This window comes from Ornithodoros turicata, chromosome 4 (genome assembly GCF_037126465.1).
Source record: "Ornithodoros turicata isolate Travis chromosome 4, ASM3712646v1, whole genome shotgun sequence".
Taxonomy (NCBI): domain Eukaryota; kingdom Metazoa; phylum Arthropoda; class Arachnida; order Ixodida; family Argasidae; genus Ornithodoros; species Ornithodoros turicata.
Genome location: NC_088204.1, coordinates 44,167,842 through 44,184,195, shown reverse-complemented (window position 1 = coordinate 44,184,195; position 16,354 = coordinate 44,167,842). Strand labels below are relative to the sequence as shown.

At 46.2% G+C, this 16,354-nt stretch overlaps 1 long non-coding RNA gene across 1 annotated transcript; it reads left to right on the top strand.

Moving 5' to 3' along the window:
* The first annotated feature begins 253 nt into the window (after positions 1-253).
* On the top strand, positions 254-14,704 carry LOC135393072 (uncharacterized). Its single transcript, XR_010422429.1, has 3 exons — positions 254-313; positions 6,456-6,621; positions 14,695-14,704. It is a non-coding gene; the product is annotated as an uncharacterized LOC135393072 (long non-coding RNA).
* The last annotated feature ends 1,650 nt before the right edge of the window (positions 14,705-16,354 follow it).

Below are 16,354 nucleotides of genomic sequence, written 5' to 3'. Positions count from 1 at the left end.
TTGCATAAAACAAGACTGCGGGCAGTGTAAAAGGTGTGGCTAGGCCTCTGTGTTGCCGTGACGGTCCGAGTTGAGGTGGATCGTACGCGGTTGTGGTTTCCGTTCCGATAGACGGTATGCAAAACCCAGCGCCCATTTGTAGCGCGCACGGAAACCTCCGGAATTCCGCCATGTCTGAGGCTCCCTCCCCGACGCGAGTCGTACACACGACTCACGTCCAGCTGTTCTATTGCGTGTCTTGCCTCACACATGTGCGGATTCACTATGTTATTCACATGGTGAGACGAGGGGCTCAAAAGGGAACGCAAGCAAGGTGAGAGTGCTTCTGAATTCCTTGTCGCATTGGAGCGCGGTCGTTTTGATTTTGGGAGAGAGAATTGCTATAATCCAGTGCTCTTTAATGCCATCCTATGACATATTTAGACAGTTTAGTACAGTCCACTTAAGAACTATTTAGTGCACTGTATACGGCATAAACATTTGGTACAAAATAAAGCTTAGTGTGATTGCGGCAAGTAGCGATGGTCAATTATCCTAAAACAATCTGTTTCTGGACACTACCGATGACATATCGACAGCTTTGTATCACTACTACGCGTTCCCTTGGTGGTTTTCTCTCTCACTACTTCTTGAATGTGAAAAATCAGTCTCCCAGTGCCCAGAACGCACCTTTGCTGTGTCAGCATTGAACTTATCCTTTCTCTTGATGGCAAGCAGTAATTTCTGTCTCAGGGAAGCTGTTGAAGGTGACTGTAAGGAGAGCATGAAGTGTCCTCGCACTAGACGATTGAAACAGAGTGCACTGTCTGAGAGGCACATCTGGGGAGGACTACCTCTCTGGTAAACAGTCACACGAAATGCAGTGCAACCAAACGTGACAGTTATGGGGGAGATGGTCAAATAACGAAAACTCAGATTCACCGAGCTGAGAAAGACCACATTTTATACCAGTGCGTAACGATGAGTATCACAGCGGGTTTCATAGCAACAACTGCAATCGTAAGCTTTTATTTTGTACCAAATGTTTCTGTTGTATAAAGTGCACTAACAATTTCTCAAATGAGCTGTACTAAACTGTAAAACTTTCTCCTGGGATGGGATAACAAAGCATCGTTGCACTAGGTTAACGTAATTTTGTTGCCCAACCTATGTTACCGCGCTCAACGCTTTCTATGTGCACAGTCAATGCAGTCTATGCAGTCAACGCTTTCTAGACATTTGAGGCTCTCTTACCTAGTTTACATCCCCCTTTGAAATCCGCGTCCTATCACACAAATAGGATAGTTAAACAGCATATGTGAGAAGCATGACACGCGGGAGAACTGTCGTATGATAGTCGTTTGCATTGCTCGGGCCGGGTAGAACGCCTCAGACATGGCGGATTGCCGGTAGGTGCTACGAGATGGCACTACGTTTTGCATACGGTCTATTGTGCTGAGGTGTCGTTAATTAGTGAACAGTATTGTGCCTGTGTGTGCAGAATATATATATGATACGACTAAATACATTCCTGTCAGCTGAAGATTTATTCCATGTGCCATTGTTGTATGCTGCGTATGACCATTCAAAAAAGAAAACGCTTATTTGGCCATGTGTTTTGGGGTTTCCCACAGATCGCTAGCAGATGAACTCTACTGACTTTATTTTGGTATCCATGTTGTTGTGCTTGTGGAGACGTTGCGCTCCTGGTAGCAGTAAGATATGGTAAGCGCAATGTTACACAGCTATGCATTCATCGGTCCGCTCTTTCGCCTCGGAGATGCCAGTGTCCATGCGGTTCAGAGCCCTGTTGACCACAACACGGTGAAGTCATGATGGTCGACGACCTCTTCAAATGAAAAAACTGGTCACTGCGCCGCGTCTGCATGAGTCTGCATTTGTAACCAAGAAGAAACACTATATTTCAATCCGAATGTTCGTCCACACTTAGCAGCATCACTTACCAGCCTCCGGTACATTCGTGTGGCGAAATCGAAGCTGTCGGAGCTTAGGCTCCAACTCCATAAAACGTTCCGTCAAGAAGAGCTGACGTGTCGCCTAAAGAGTGTTCAGTTCATCGCTTGTCCTTTCCACGACGCCCGATGAACAACAACGCTTCCTGCTCGGTCGGCTTGCCGGCGCCGCGACGCCGGAGAAATCGCAAAAAAGAAAGAAAAAGACGGCGCGGCCACTGATCTCTATGTATAGGGACTGTGCGACACACTGGTGGCGCCGCGATGAGAAAGTACCTTGCGTGATAGTCGCCGGGTAGCCAGCTTTGTTTACATGTGAAGTGCGGGCGTCTTTTTTGTCACACTTGAACTGTTGCATCGCTAACTGTGCCAGCAACTAAAAGAACTCTTCATTAGGGACCAAATGTTTCATTTCTCGTGATTTTTATGCTTCCAATACCACTGAGGGCACTAGACTCGCAGCAAATAGCGTTTGTGAAGCGCTTTCGACCATTGCATGAGGTGTGCACAACATGAGCGAATATCTTCTATTTCTTTTGTTCTAGTTTCAACGAAACTGAATCAGGACCTGCAAAATGATCAATGATTTACAGTTGCCACTTTCGTGACGGTGAAACGCCGCTGGATACTGTATCACCGTCAAATACACCGACCAAACGGCAACTATATTTCGAGATAATGATTGAGGTGCCCAGAGCCGATATTGCTCCTGGTAATCTGGTTGACGAGTGAGAACGGAAGTTCTACGTTGTTCGAAAGGTTCAGTATTTACGCACTGACCACTTCACAGCTGTCGTGCCGCAAGCTACGGTGGTAGCTGAGGTAGAAACTCATATAATTTCTTCTTTGAGTATGTCTTATGTGCGTTATTGTATCTGAAGATACTGGAAAAACTGCAGTAGAAGTTCAGACAATAAGTTGTGACCTGACGTGTTTACTTGTATGGATAAAACGGACGCACGATGTAGATTTCAGTGACGAAGCTATGTGTGTGCAAAGAGGACGAAAGGAATACAAGACTCAGTCAAAAACATGATATTACAAATGGCTGGAGTCAGAGAAATACACGTATATAGCCTTCGCTAGCAAGCCAGGATTTTGTGAGGCGTCAGATAACCATTCTCTCGACGTATCACTTACTGGTGTTTTGAACAGACAGACGCGAGTGGCTGTTCTCCTTCCGCAGTGTTATATACATTATAAATACGGTGGTTGTTTCTCTGCAGTTTGTCTCCATTCTCTTCGTTCGCGCCCCAGAAAGGTTCCACATTATTTGCACTTCGAAAATTAGCCCTTCTAATTACGGCGGTCGCCACGCAAGCTACGGTTTCACTTGAGAATGCATAGAACGGGCGGCGTGGTATCACGTCGGATACCTCCAAGACCGCCACTGGCGGCGCTGTCGCAACGGAGCAGCGCGCCCTCTTTAGGTGTCGCACGGTCCATATAAAGGCTGGATCGCGCATAGGAGAGGGGCGCGTGGGAGAGAGGTGCGGCAACCGGCCGTCATGTTGGAGGGCCCACTGGCGCCGGCTGCTCCCATAGGAAACAATGGGAAACGATTTGATTTGAGGTATTTATTGCGCTTTAAACGCTCCTCATTGCTGATTAGCACGCATCTTTCTTAGGAATCAGTGTGCTGATGTATTCCAAACGTGCTTCAGCCGTGTTCCTGTAGTTTTAAAATGGGAATTGCCTTCTTTTTCTTCTCCGCTGCCTGTATTCCGAATAGGGGGTCGTAACTGCACAGGGCGCATACGCATGAAGGTGAATTTGTCGAATGTCAACCTATAAAATTAATTATTTTTGCTCAGAAAGGTTTCACACTGTTTGTTATTGTAAGGTACTTCCGTTTTTATATTTTTTGTTTGTTTTCGTTTGTAGTTCGGTTTTCGTGTGGTGTTCCGCGGTTCTCTTTCGTTATTATGTGGTTTGGTATTGTACGGTTCTCGTTTGACTTTTTCCATTATCGTATAATGTTCTACGAGTGTCTCTGTGTGTGTTCTGCAATAAGACTTCGATCATTATTCTGAAGGGGCTAATTATTTTATTCACCACATCACCACCAGCAATGGGGCGGAGTATAGACCATGGCGATGAAACTCCCCATTCCTCATCTTAAAATAACGTTGTTGTCACGAGTGCTTTGAAGTTGTTCAGCTGTCAGCGTATTTCATTACAGAAATTCGAAGCGTGGTGGTGGTGGTGGTGGTGGTGGTGGTGAAAGGGCTTGCCGTTGTCGGCCTCACGTATGTGGGCAACGTCACGACTGACGCCCTGGGGAAATGTGCGTCCTGGGCCGACTTATGTCTGAAAGCGTCTGAGGAAAACCCAGGAAAAACCCCAGACAGCACAGCCGGCACCGGGATTCGAACCCGGGTACCGAAGCGCTGTGCACGAAGAGCATGCACATGCATGACGTATCACACACGCTGTAGGAGCGACTGCACATACGAGGTTAACACAGCAGTTTATTTACTTCCACTGCACCTCACAAATTAAAAGAACAGTGGAACAAAGTGGCATATTGGAGCAGGTTCTGCATCCACTTCTTCGGCACAGCTGAGCGACTGTGAGGGGAACCTGCAAGCACAAGCGCATTGTTTATAGAAAATACATGGTCTTCAGATTTATAGGAGCAGCCACACATACTTTCTTAGTACGCAATGGCACCAGCGAAGTAGCAATACAAACAAGTCCGAGTTGTGAGATGCATGCGATACAAATAAACAGATTTTTCCTCAAAATAAAGAGCTTACCTGTGAAAAATTATCCCTCTTTCTCTGTCCGTGTGAAGTGTACTCAGAGCTGCAACAAATTGGCATGACATGCCCTTTAGTTTAAAGTAAATTTAAAAAAATACGGTCAGCTCCGCTTGAACTAAATGCAGACGACAAAATGCATTGGGCCCACCAATATGGCGGCCGCGGTGACCACGCTGTGGAGCACCTTATGCGCGATCCAGCATTATTCGCCTCGAGATCGAACTGTAGGTGGCGCTGCGACGGATGCCCTAGTGGGGATACGGCATGATCGGACGCAGCAGGCTCTAGCTTTTCTATGCAGATATCGCAGTGTTTCTGGATGAAATGCTGCTGTCAGTGCCTCACATATTGGAATGTGTTGAAATGCGATACTTGGAACGCTGATAAGGCGTGGAAGTTGACAAAAAGTGCTGCACTGCGAAACGCTCAAGTCGCGAAGTTGTCAAAAGAAAATCTCCTGTGCGCTTTTGAAGGGAAACACCGCCTCCTTTGTTCCATTTTGTATTAGTCTTTTGCAGCTCTCACTGGGATATTTATTCATCGCTTGTGTACATAGCTGTCTTTCCCTGTACCTTTTTATCTTACGTCGAGACAACAAGGATTTAAAAAAAAGAACACTCAGAATTCCTGTCTCCACTGATCTAAATGTACAATGTACTAATCAACAACGACAATGAATCTGAATGTACAAATGTGCAAGAATGCAGCATAAGGGCAGAATAGCCCATTAAGTATTCAAGCCCTTCGCTACAATTTTTTGCGTCGAATAACAGCAGTGGTTATTCAGGTCGTGCGAGTCCGTGAGAGGTTCGAGGTATGATTCGTTTCTTGTGTGGGCATTCATTAAATGGTGCTAAAATATGTTACGAAATGACCACACCTGTGGACTTGACTTTGTGTCGGGTGCTACCGGTCAGGTAATAACTACATATAAACTAAGTTTTTGGTTCCAGCGGCAGGTATATTCTGAGACACGCTGTTGCACACGCGCTTCATACCGCCAAAAAACACGCATGTTTTACATAGAACGTTCAGGGATGGTCATAGCATTTTACCTTGAATGCGTGTGTTCCAATGATTACGTATGTGAAAGATAAAAGTCTAGCCTGTCATACGGTCAGATGAAATGCGATGGAAGCTTGAAATTCACACATTTAAAGCAGTACAGAGGGCCATAAAAAAACTGATGAAAGTGTGTGTGTCATTATGTCGAATAGCGCGAAAGGTTTTGATGTGTGCAATTTGTTTCCCAGAAAAAAACTCACATAAACATAGCTCCGCGCGTTCACCCTTAACTCGCTACTCCGGGTGAAACGAGGATGAGGAGGTGCTGATGACGTGAAAGTGGGGGCTCGTTCTGATTCGCTGGTCAATGGGGGTCAGCGCCCTGTCCCTTTGCCGGCGTAAACCAGTTTTGACAGTTCCTTTGGAGAATTGGGGATGGAAGGAGCGGCCGCAGCAATGGACGACTTCGAGGTCCCGCCAGAGTACCGGCACCTAATGCCTCTTTCCCCTTGGGAAATTCGCACACTGCGGCGGTGTGCGGCACAAAAAACACGGCGTTACGGCGACACCCCTGTGATGCCGGCACAGGTTCAGTTTGTCGGGGTCCGCGACAGCAACCGCGCGGCCGCCGCTACGAAGCGAAAACGCCGAGACAGCGCGGCCGAGTGGTAAATCGACGTGACATACGTGCATTTTATACTGGCTTATATGTAATTTCTCATCTCCGTCACAGGTGCACATGCGGTTCGTGCCGCTCAATGGATACGAGACGCGAAGACGTCTGCTGAACAAGATAGAAACTGATGTTCTGAGGCTGGAACAACATAGAAGGGACAGATACAAACAAAGCCTCAAATTGCCTAAGAAATCAACGATGAAAGATGAAAGTCATTGAAAAGGTTAGCCAGAGGCTGAGTGAGAGTGAGTGGCTGGTTTGTCGTCCCTTCAGATGACGCACCCCGAAAGTCGCTGGAGAGGCGTGTTAGCTTAGCTCAATTGGTAGAGCCCTGGACCGGTAATCCAGAAGATGTGGGTTCGATCCCTACAGCTGGCTAACCTTTTCAGTGACTTTCATCTTTCATCGTTGACGTCTGCTGTCGGGACGTGCCGGCAGCAATGCAAAAAATGCCCGTGGGGTGCGTCGCAACAGCCGCAGAATTTCAGGCGTCGTGCCTCACAGAAATTGTGGTGCAATTAGCACTGCAGGCGCTTGAAAACCAGCGAGTTTTCAGGAACACCCCACTGCATGAGTAAGTTCTCAATGTAAAGTAGGTTGCTCGTCTTGTCATAATGGTACGATATTTATGTTGTGCTGCTGTCAGCATCGTTTTCGCTTGTCTAGACGCATAAAGTCAGATCACATTTCCCTCAAAACATAACGCCACTAATTATGTGAAGGTTCATAGATATTTCGCTGGTAGTTTGAGTACAACAGACTATTGACTTTTATTTTTAATATTGCTCCTAAAGCCTGGCTTTGTTACACTATCAACAAACAAAATGTACCGTCATAAGTAGGGTTTGTGGTTTTCGGCATTTATTTTCAACCCAATTCGGGGGGTGTTTATCGGCATTTATATGGGGGACTATAAATCGGATTTTTTCGGCATCTATATTCCGCCCAAAAAATAAATGCCCGAATACGGGCATCTATTTATTTCGCATGAAGAAAAGCCTATTTTGGGCGCGAAGTAACAACGAACCGAAAAGAAGTGAATCGATTCATGGTTTCATTAACAATGTCTTTTATTGCCTGTGCCAAACCAGCAAACAATCAGACTACCTCTTGTTGTAATAGATGCAAGCGTACATCATCATGCTCGCATCTGTCATAGCGGCTCGCTCCTTGCGATTAATAACACGCAGTTTAGAGAACGCGCGCTCAACATTAGCGCTAGAAATAGGAATAGCCAGTATGCTTAAGGCGCACTGCGATAACAAAGGCCATGTGCTGGAACGGGTCGTCCAAAACTGAATAGGAGATATATCCACCTGAGGGGCAGGGCATACAGCACATTCGAAAAACTCGCGCTTTATATCATCCATACGAGATTCATCTCGTAGAACAAATAAGAATAAGTCCTCATACAAGATGAAGCGTGTGGACATCTCCGATTTCAGCAGGGGGTCTAACACTTGCACGCGATACCAAAACGACTTGTCGACAAATTGGAGATCATCCGGCACGTTGCGCTCCACCGTGGTGAACCACTTGTTTCGTAGCGTGCGGTAATACGCTGCAAATGCACTAATAGCGCTTTCTCGGTCAGTTTGGCACAATACATCAAGTAGAGAATTCACGTCCCCTCCATAATCACAGGCTGTCGGGTCTGCAAACCGGGAGAAAGCCGCGGGAAGCCGAACGGCCAAGATCGTGTGCACATGGCATACTAGCGTCTTTTCACACTCTAATTGCTTGATCTCGTTGAGTACCTCAGTTGACGATGCACGCAGTAACTTGAGCTTGACCAGTAGGCTCTGCATTTTCTCGGTCGTGTCGATCATGGACTTGAGTTTTCTGCACTTCTCTCCTACCGCGTCTTCACTTCTTAAGAATGCGATGACCGGGCGCCAGAAGGAGAGAATGTTGTCCAAGGCCTCGTAGAACGAAAACCACCGCGACGGGCTTACCGTGAACAGGTACTTTGGAACAACGTCCATGGACCTACATACTTTCTGGAATTTTCTTCTCAGTTCACGGGACCCCTTGAGCATCGCAGGCACGTGTACCACGAAGTAATGTGCCTCTTCGAAACAGTCCAAGCGGGTGCCTTCGGTGAGGGCATTGTTTAGGAGATGGCATGGGTCCCGAACGTGCATTGCTTTGTAGTCCACGTGCGATTCCATCAGGTCCGCATGAAGCTGCTTCATGTAAGATGCAGAATCTGACACTAATGCAGAGACATCTCGAAAGGACTTCCCGATCTTGCACAGTGAATGTTGCAGTACCATTCCGACAGACGTGGCGTTGCATTGTTCAATTACCTGTAAGTCAATCATCGTCGTCCTTCGCCCTGGCACTGTCGGGTCATGGTAGGTTGTCAACACAGCGACAGCTAGACGTCCTCTAAGGTCCGGAGATTCGTCCAGAGTGAGGCTGATGGTCTGACCTTCAATCGCATCCCGGGCAAGAGAAAGGTCCCGTTGGTAGACTTCGGGCAGGTACTTGTGATACATTTGGAAGCTACCAGGCATGGTCCGACCGGCAGGGCACCTCTTTCTGAATAGGCCTGTTGCGCTGGGCCAGGTGGCGCAGCAAACCTTGTGTGTCAGCGCCGCTAGTGGCGACCTTTTCAACACACGGCCGCTCCCTAGCAGACGACACTCAGTCTACGCTGGCTAACTTGCTGTGGCGTTATCGTTTATCATCTGTTTTCCGGATAGAAAAAAGTCAAAAGGATCGACAAATTCTTTCTAAAAAAGTCGCTGAAACATGTGTACAATGCGCGGCACGATGTACATATGCAGAACGCGTGTATGTCGCGAATGATGCCGTTTGTTAGGGTGTTTAGTGTGCTTCTCTGGTGCATTGTGGGTGCCAAAGTATAAATTTCATTCTGAGAAAAATTAGGCTTAACAAGAACGTGGCAAAGATTAATTCGCAGGGTGCTCATCAAATTCACTGGGGACTTAACAAAACGCTCGCCTTATAATTGAAGATAGTTGAACAATAATAACGGCACATATAAAAGAAACACAAACTGTTTTGTGGTTCAACACCCAAATAGTTGCTCATTCCTGGGACCTCTGAGCTAACTTCTCGACTATTTAGATTTGGAATCAGCTATCATATGTCCGCCTCGTTCAAACAGACGTCTAACTTTTTCTTAATGCGTACGGAAACAATGGTTGTGCACATACACACGAGGCTATATATTGTATATGTATATGTTTGTAAGAGCTCCAAAGAGCTCCGGCTATATTTTTTCCTTGTATATGTATACGTATATGGAGTTTCTGGTGACGACGACCCAGTGAAGGAATTGATAAAAACAATTAGCTGGTTAGTGTAATTCATGACAGTAAGTCCCGGAGACTAGGGACGACGAAAACAGACACATACAGATGTCTCCAAACTCTGTCTGTGTGTGTCTGTTTTCGTCGTCCCTAGACTCGAGATCTTACTGTCACACAGCGACAATTATCCGAAGCATCGGCTACACAGTCGACTTTTAATATAAAAAGCAGAAAACTGCAAAGCAAATACAAGAAAACGAAAAGTATATTTGGTCAAAGTTTTTGTGTTCTATTTCATGAGAACGGATGCCGATATTTGTCTACTGCAAGAATTATACGAAGGCAGAAAAATAAGCGATGTCAAGTTGCCGGTGATGAGTAGACCAAAGAGTGATATTAAGCGGTAGGAGCATTTTATTTATTTGATTTTTTTTATTTATTTTTTATTTATTTACATATGGTAACAAGACTTTCGTGCACGAGACTGCACTTCTTCAGGTTACACAATAATAATTATACGTGGATATTACATAGCCGCAATGTAAGTATATGACTGAAAACGGTAAAAGGCGGCAGCAGTCAGGAATAATTATTTCAGGGCTTCATATTTTAAGAATTAGCTATTTCTGGAGTACAAAAGATAATACAGCCGCCTGCATATCGCCAGCACCCGGAATAGTGCTGCCAATCGGGGACATCTTTTCCGGGGACTTTTCTTGGGCGGGCAAGTTTTTGCCGTAGCCATCTTTTTGCTGCTCTGCGTACGACACAACAGCAGTTTGCGATTTGTAGTAGAGTTCGATTCCATTCGAGTAGAGTTCGATTTAGGAAAAAATAAAAATAAAACGGCGCACTCTTTGACGCGTCCTACCCGTTGCTATCAGTTATGCATACGGGGCGAGAGCGGCCGCGCGTCGTAGCATTCCGACGGTAGGGGTCAGAGTGGCGCTCCAGTCGCCCTCCTCAAACTTTAGCGCAACAGCCCTATAGCTCACCCAGCGGTCCGTCGGTGTTATGCAGCGGAATACCCGACTGGCAAAGCGCACGGCAGAACTCGTGCGCAATATCATTGGCGTCGTCCCCTGCATTCCTCGCCCGTGTGATGGACTCTTCCAAAGACATCTGCCACTGAGAGGATGCCCCTGTAGAAAAAGAAATAAGAAATTTTAGCAAGGTTCCTGGCCAGGGTTGCATAACGGCGCTTCGAAGTGCAGGATGATAGCAAACATTACAATGCTCTTACCGTCGTCATGTCTTGGCTTCTTCAGCTTGTTGTGCCTGGCCGATGAAAGGTGTTCTGCTATTCGCAGAGAGGTCTTTCCCGAATCGCTTTTTAAAGTAACTCGACAAACTCGACAAACCAAAACTTTTGAGCCTCCTAATTGGGAAACTTCAAAGTCAGCATGTTCCTTCGCATAGTCCTCAGCGGTTTTGCGCTTCCGACCCATCGCAATGACCGTATGGATCAATCGCCCGTACTGCTAGCTTGGCCGTTTCCTGAAGTGCCTCAGGATCGGAAACAAGGGTCACTCCAAGTCGTAACTGGAGGGGAGTAGATAGAGGAATACAAAGAACACAAAAATGAACTAGAAGGCTAGGGCAGGGGATCAGTGATCGGCTTTTGAAACCGTTTGGGAGCTCCGTACACTCGTGATCTCTTTTTAACCCGACAACAATAGACCACAAAGGTTCTGAATAGTAAATTCACTAAAGTTAGGTGTGTCACTAAGTACGGGTGCTGCCAAAAGGCAGTCACCGACCGCACAACAGAGCTGAGGTCATCCTCCTATAAGCGCTTACGCACAACGAAACAAGGGCACAGCCCGAAGATAATGCCACGCTCGAGAAATAGTCGACAAAGGGAGACTCCAAGGGGATTTCCCTTTCCAAGATTCCGAGATCCTTTCCAAGATTTCCGAGATTCCAAGGGGAATGGCAGCTGTCAGAATCCGCCTTTTCAAAAAGAACTGGCGCCACCGTGTGGCTAACCGGCAAACTAAAGTGGTAGGCATGAGTGCAGCGCGTGAGCATGTTCTCTTCGTATCCACGATGGACATGGAAGGCTATTTTCGTTCTAATATCAAGACGGCTGAGCCCTAGGAAGCAACATCGTCTGCTTAGGACACTCACTGTTTCATTACAAGCTGGAGGCAGATCGTAAGCAGTTTTCTGTGGCGCAGCAGCGAGCAAATAGAAGCAAAAGCGCTGGATCTGCTACGTTCACGTCAAGCGAAGAAGCGATTTCCACTTACGAAGGGAGGAACATACAGTTGCAACATTGATATCAGTGAGCTGCGAAATAAGTTTTGTGCAACTTTTTAAAGCACGTCACTTTTTATGCCTGTCGCTGCTGAGGAAAGGCATAAACCGTACGTTGCCATTAAGATGTGAAGAAATGACGTTGACCGTGCACAACGATTTTTATGGTGCTGCGCCGCTAGGATAAACAATTATCTGTACGGTTTATCGGCGTTGGGGGTAGTAGAAACGTTGTTCGACCTTCTGCAGTTTTGCATGATTGTTGTTGTGCCGGGCAGTTTTCAATCCAGGAAAAAAAAAGGGGGGGGGGGGACGGAGCAGAAGGTAAACATAGGTGCGCATGTTCCGTGTCAGTAGGCGAGAAAATGTTATTTTGTCTGTTTTCACGTGATGTCGTCTGAGATATCATATGTATGTACCGCCAGGAAATAAAAGTCCGTACTCCCTTTGTGCTGCTGAATGAGGCTTGTGCACGTGACGTCACGCGCAGCCTTTGCGCGCCTTCGAGCCACGTGACATGGGAAAACACGGGGATGCGTCACAGGCGTCTTTCTCCGCAACCGATGAGGCAGTAGCGTGTTCTTTTTTTTTTTTTTTTGCAATGTTCTCTCGCAATTGCACGCACACCGTAACAACTCACGGCATGTCCGCCTACTGTGACTCTGGTACAGCACTATGTTTTCCAATGTCACGTGACCAAACATGACGTCACTGCACAAGCCTCATTAATGCTGGTGAGTAAGGTACCGCAGCAATTGAAAACGGTCTATTGAAAAAAGCTGTTTCACGCGTAAAACTTGTGTACCAGACCGCGAAACAAAAATGTGTAACAAAGAGTTGCGACCAAAGTTGTGGATAATCGTCGTGGGTCTACAACGCCCAGTCCGCGCCCAAAGGCAAAATAACTAGGATAATGCAGAATCCAAGTCTGCAGGCTCCGGGTTTTCTGGTGTGGGGCTACGTTCCCAGACTTAAAAAAAAAATAATCAGCGCCAGACCCTGATCTTCGTGCCAGTGCTGTCCGTTGCAGCACCCTAATGACACTACATCGAATGCTGCTTCATGTGTCTTCGTGCTTCGCCACACCGGCAAAACAGAGCCACGAGCTGCCCCGTGCCTACCAGATCGTTTCGGCATTCTGCCACGCGGTGCGCAGCGTTCTTGCGCATGCGCTCTACGCATTTTTTGAAAAGGCGGATACGAGAAGTTCGGATTTTTTCGGAATATTCCGAATCTGAAAAAAATTATTCGGGGGGTGTCTTCCGGCATTTTTCGGAAAATGCCGAAAACCACGAACCCTAGTCATAAGGTATGTTTTACATCAAGCACATTAGAATAAATTCAACTCCAGGTGATAGTGCAGGTGATGCCTTGCTGGAAGACTGCAATGTCAGGGATGTTATGCTAGAGAAAAGTGGGAAACAAAATTAGCAGTCTCCACTATGCATGAGGGAGGAAATGCCATTGAGTTACCTTTGAGTAAAGTTTGCTCTTTGCTCCTCATTGGTGGCTGTATGCCTTTCTCCAGGCAATGAAATACTGTTCCTTAGTTGCAGTGACACCTGATGAAATCTGGTATTGATAATCATAAGTCTAGGGACATATAGTTGCACTGCCAAGAGGAAGCGTAACAAGCAATGTGGTTGAAAGGTGCCTACCCCAAAATAATTTGGCACAAATTTGGTACTGATGCCTTGCTGGAATTCTGGGACTCTTACGCTCGAGGAAAGTGGAAAACAAAATTAGCAGTCTTCAATATGCCTGAGGGAGGAAATGCCATTGAGTTACCTTTGAGTAAAGTTTGCTCTTTGCTCCTCATTGGTGGCTGTATGCCTTTCTCCAGGCAATGAAATACTGTTCCTTAGTTGCAGTGACACCTGATGAAATCTGGTATTGATAATCATAAGTCTAGGGACATATAGTTGCACTGCCAAGAGGAAGCGTAACAAGCAATGTGGTTGAAAGGTGCCTACCCCAAAATAATTTGGCACAAATTTGGTACTGATGCCTTGCTGGAATTCTGGGACTCTTACGCTCGAGGAAAGTGGAAAACAAAATTAGCAGTCTCCAATATGCCTGAGGGAGGAAATGCCATTGAGTTACCTTTGAGTAAAGTTTGCTCTTTGCTCCTCATTGGTGGCTGTATGCCTTTCTCCGGGCAATGAAATACTGTTCCTTAGTTGCAGTGACACCTGATGAAATCTGGTATTGATAATCATAAGTCTAGGGACATATAGTTGCACTGCCAAGAGGAAACGTAACAAGCAACGTGGTTGAAAGGTGCCTACCCTAAAATAATTTGACACAAATTTGGTACTGATGCCTCGCTGGAATTCTGGGACTCTTACGCTCGAGGAAAGTGGAAAACAAAATTAGCAGTCTCCAATATGCCTGAGGGAAGAAATGCCATTGAGTTACCTTTGAGTAAAGTTTGCTCTTTGCTCCTCATTGGTGGCTGTATTTATTCTTTGAGTTGTTACTATGTAGACTTTTTCTTGATGATGATGATGATGTTTGTGTTTTTTGGCGCAAAAGCAACGAGAGACTTTTTTTTTAGTTTGTTCTTGAAGAGTGAGTGTGTCAGCATGAAGTACAATTTCCCTCTTCACTGAGTATCCGACTACCGAAGCAATCACTCACCTTACATGTCTTATCTCAAATTGTGCTGCTTCTTGTGTGATCGTCAAACACTTTCCTTGCCATAAAGGAAACAAATTTGTTGTTCACCTAATGATATGGCTTTTTCTCCGTTACAGGAGATACCGCCATGTTGCCTACAAACAATGCGCATCGTGGCTTTGGGGGCGCCTCGAAGAGGGAGATAGGCGTGTGCTGCCATCCTGCGTTGTGTGGGCCATCCGGGACAAGTTTCCGTCTACATTTTATACTGGGTTCAAACCTGCACAATAGTAGTAGGATGTATATATAAATATATACTCTAAACCTATTCAGTACAATGTTGCTTGTTTTTGTCTCATACCTGGTGCTTCGCAGCACAGGCAACATGCACAAGGCCGTAAGCGGTGTTGCATGGCCTCTATCAGTGCCTGCTTATCCATGGGGGGCTGGCTGCTTGTCAGGCTGGGGAGCTCCTTCGGAAGGTTTGCAGCACATACTGCATCAAACGTAGGCCACCTATCGCACAGCTCTACCACTTTCTTGAGAAGCTTGTGCACATAGTCTGAAAGCAACAAGAATGCAAGAGTTAAGCTGGATATCATGGCACTGACTTAACTAATAGTGATGTCTGACTTATGTATGGTTTACATACAGAAGGTAGGCTCCTCCTTGATGGGCAGTGCAACGTACTCTCCAGAGTACACCTTGGACCCTTTCAGAAGATAGCGTAGTTCCCCGTCCTCCGTGAAAGCATGCGCACTGGCAGAGTTCTCATTGAGATGCAGGATTGCGAGATACGTTCTACACATTAACAACCAATAAACATTCTCTGATGATGCCTACATAGCTGCACTTCATGGTTTTGGGGCCATACCCAACAGACTTTGTAGAAAACCTGATGAGGAGGCTGTGGAATGCCTCCAAGCTTGAAGCCTACACATCAGGGGAAAGGCTCGGGACGTCCTTGAGGAGGTACTTTGACAATGTTATACTGGCTAGCTTTTTCTGCGGTTGTGATCCTTCAAAAGAGCATACACTATATTATGGCTACTGCAGAAAGGAATAAATAGTGCCAATGCGCAGTAATTTGATAGCAAAATACTCACAAGGAATGAGCCATGGTCGCTTCGTGTCGTCGAGGAGAGGGTGCAAACACCGTGTATAAGAACCCTCGTGACCCTCATGGACATTGCAAACATGGTTGTTGAGGCTCTTCCACATTGAGAGAGCTTGCTCTCTGTCCCCTTCACAGTGAGTGACACAGTAAAGGTGGTTGACAACAGGCTTTGTCTACAGCTCAAGTGCTTCACACCCCTTTGTCTTGCTCGCACTCATGAGCTTCTTGCGGATGCCTACATTTCAAAATTAACAGAAAATAAACTGATCTCTCAGCACCATTTCAGTACACCAGTACCCTGAAGCACTTACGTTTGGAGACATGCCAAACATCAAACTGATGCTTCACAGTTGGATATGATGTGCGCATGTATTTTCTCACACTGGCATGCCTATCTGTTGTTAGGGTGTCCACCGCAACATTGAAGTCTTTCAGCTCTTCCAGCCCACGTTTCAATGCTTCCAGCTCCATGTGATAACTTGACGCCACTTCATTCGACTGTTGATTTTTTGTCATTAGCTACTGGTCACATCAAATACTCCAGACAGATATTTACAAAGCTGCCACACACCTGGACCTGGACAGTGTGGATGACTTTGTTCAACTCCCAGTTGTAGGAAAGGTCTTTTGCATTATGTCCAGGTGAATCACACCGTCCGTCAGCAGCTAAGTTGATTCTC